Source organism: Erigeron canadensis, chromosome 2 (genome assembly GCF_010389155.1).
Source record: "Erigeron canadensis isolate Cc75 chromosome 2, C_canadensis_v1, whole genome shotgun sequence".
Lineage (NCBI taxonomy): Eukaryota > Viridiplantae > Streptophyta > Magnoliopsida > Asterales > Asteraceae > Erigeron > Erigeron canadensis.
In genome coordinates this window covers 38,754,834-38,758,311 of record NC_057762.1, presented here as the reverse complement: position 1 = coordinate 38,758,311, position 3,478 = coordinate 38,754,834, and positions in this window count along the sequence as shown.

Genomic DNA, 3,478 nt, shown 5'->3' with positions numbered 1-3,478 from the left:
AATCTTGGCTTTGTAACCAGCATTCTCGGCAACACCATGCCGGATTGTTCATTCAAGAATGTTCGCCGTTGGATATTTTGTGTATTTTTTCTTTCTTCTAACACACATATTATGTGTAATAAAATTAAGGATTTCATTCGGTTTTTAAGTCGTCATGCATTATACATGAATTAAGTCGGATATTTTCATATTTACTCTTGAAGCACTTATTTCAGTGGTTGAAGTTTCTAAAGGGCAATTGGAAAAATAACCATTTAATCCTGTTTGTATTGCCAATGGGGGAAGCTAGACTGCTAAAGTATATATATTTTAACAGCCAGCCAATGAAAGGAAGATAAAATATGAACGGTACAAGTGTCCCAATCCAGAACCAGCAAAGCAATGAATAGTGTCAGAAACTCAGAATACTTCAACTTGCCGGGATGGGTCGATAGCTAGACCAGTTGTATATTTGATTACTTGTATCCATATGTTTTGGAATTGAGCGCATATGGTGTCAGAGTCACGGGCTGAGGCTTTTAAAACTACTTCCTGCTTGATCTTCAAAAGACTAAAACAAGAGGGGTTTGATAAATGGACCCTAATTTTTTGTTCAGTAGACCCAAAAGTCAAGAATCAATATTTTATTATATTATTTTTTTCGGTTTCTCTACTCCCCAAACTTACTTTTACTTTTTTAGCTTTTTCAATTCAAATACATTTTGCAGTATGAATTTTTCTTTTACTTTTTATTCTTATAAAAATCTTTATCCCCCAACAACCACTATCACCAACCACATCTATACACCACCAACTATATCATCCACCACCGCCAGCCACTTCCAGCCACCACAAACCACATATATACACCAACAATCACATCAACCACCACCGCCAACTACTTCCGGCCACCAAACCCGAGCGCTGAAGCCCACTTTCAAACCCCAACAGCCACTAACATCTTTACAACCATCAAATAAACATAAAAACCAACAAATCAACACATGATTTGAACAAATCTAGCCGACAAACACATAAAGATAAGAAAATAAGCAGATGTACATAATCTGAAAATACATTGGTGTGAGGTGGTGGCTTCGAATGGGACATGCGCCGGTGGCTTGGGGGCCAGTTTGGTCGGAGAAGAGAGAAGTGTGCGATAGTGGGGTGTGAGAGATGAAAAAATAAAGAGATGTAAATTCCAATTGCAAGATTATATGTAAGAGTGGTGTAAATTCCTTTCCTGTAATTAGTGTATATATCTAATTTGTAAGTTTTTCCTATTTGATAGGGATATGAATTAATCAAAGTTTACTGTAAAAACTAAAAAGAAAATGAAGATTGTGAATAGAAGAGAGAGAAAGTAAACTATTGGTGTTCAAGAAAAAAATAATCAATTCTTTTTGCTTGTAATTAATAATAATGTTAATTAAAAAATGAAAAATGGATTGACTTTTGGTACCATTAACAACACCCAAACAAAAAAGAGTAAAGATATACTTCTTATAAGATTAAGTTGGACACTCGGTATGTTTAAAGCTTTAAGTATATAGCCAATGATAGTCAGTCTAAATGGTGCATTTTCGGTTTTAACTCAAGTTTTGAGTTCAATTTATGAGGATGACATGCATTGAGGTTTTTCCTGAGAATTTTTAACGGCTCATAATCAACATCTTGTTGTCTAGGATACGTATAAGACTATACCTTTATACGGTTTTTCTGATGTCATATCTCGACTGAATGTTGGGGGGAAAAAAACTTTAAATATATGCTTAAAAAGTTTGTATAAACATATAAGTTTAATTTAATATTTCTTTTACTCTTAATTTCTTATCAGTCAAATTTAAACATTAGATGTATAGACATATGTTTAGACAATTAGACCTATCAAATTAATCACATAGAAAACTTTATATCCTTATTTTCATTTATTCAAGTAATAACGTAGCTAGTTAGAGGTTTTGTTGGAACTTTTATATGGTACATGTTCTAAACTTCTAATTATTTTATCTTGTAAAGATCGACATCAATGTTTTCAGATATTCGACCTTGCTGTATTGATTAACTTTTCCATGGTGTTAATTAACTTGAGTAATGATTGCAATTATTAAACCTGGTTGATCCACGCCATACACTATTCGAGTAAGATGATACGTGGGCTTATGTGGAAAATTCAATTTCTTTTATTATTTTTTTTTGAAATTAAACCTGTTTGGTCCATTTTAAGGAGTCTTTATTGTTTCGATTTAAAGTTAGCACTGATTGGGAAACCAAGAGAACGCTTGGGGCATTTTTTTTAAGGGAAATGCTAAATAGCTGTATTTAACGTGTATAAAAAAATTTGTACTTTCCATATTAAAAGTCCGCCCCCTGATTTTCATGGTAAATGTACAAACAATTTATGCACCTTAAACATAGCCCTAAAAGCTGTATTTAGCAAAACTTTTTTTTTAATTATCTGTTTGCTTGTTTGGATTGTTGAGATAATGCAAAGAAATTTTGTCAACATTACATTTTGCTATTGGTACAAGCAACTACCGTTGACTAAACTTAGGTTTTAATTTAAGTATATGAGAATGATGGAATACGTTTGATTTGTATTAACATTGTTTTCGGTTAAGAATTTTGGATATATATATATATATATATATACTAGATGGGTGATTGCGCATTGTAGCGGTAAAAATAGACAACGTTCGAGATATTGTGAAAATGTTAATTTCAAATCAAGTACTTAGTCGGAACTTTTATTTGTATGATAGTTTTTGACAATAAAAACTTAACAAAAAAAATATTTGACGAACAAAGTGAATTTTAATAAATTCTGAAACTTTTGTAAAAGTATTTTAGTCACAGTGTATAGAATGAAAATAAGGATGTATTAAGATGGAGAGTAAATTAGACATATTAGGTTCTTAAAAGTTTAAGCAGGGAGAGTCAGTTTCTTTTATAAGTCGATTATCATCAAATACCCCTAGTATGAATGCCTTCATTAGATTCCTAGCTTCTTTATATGAGTATATAAGGTCAAGGAAACACTTTTATTTTTGATGTCTTTTTGTGTAGTGCATTTGAATCTAGATGTAATACAAATGTTTGGGATTATATTTGACCAGATTATATGATGCATTTGAAGAACTTGGAATTTAAAAAAACCTTGCTGGAACGTGTTTTTTCAAAATGTCATTCTAAAAACACAAAGGATCGGATGATTCTAAAATACAATTCTAACCATCCCCCTAAATCTACAAAACAATAAAACGGTAAAAGAAAAAGTAAAACTTGACTCGAAACATCATATCATATCATATATCATATATGTATATAAGACATTCAAAAGGGCTTGTAAATTAGATAACATAAAACATCAACACATATATATTGATGGGTTTCTGTTTGGCCATTTACCTGTCCATTTTTAGGAAGGTTCCTTGATTGTTTTTAGTTTGGCCACTTGCGTGCCCATTTGAAGGAATGCTCCTTGGTTGTCTTCATATTG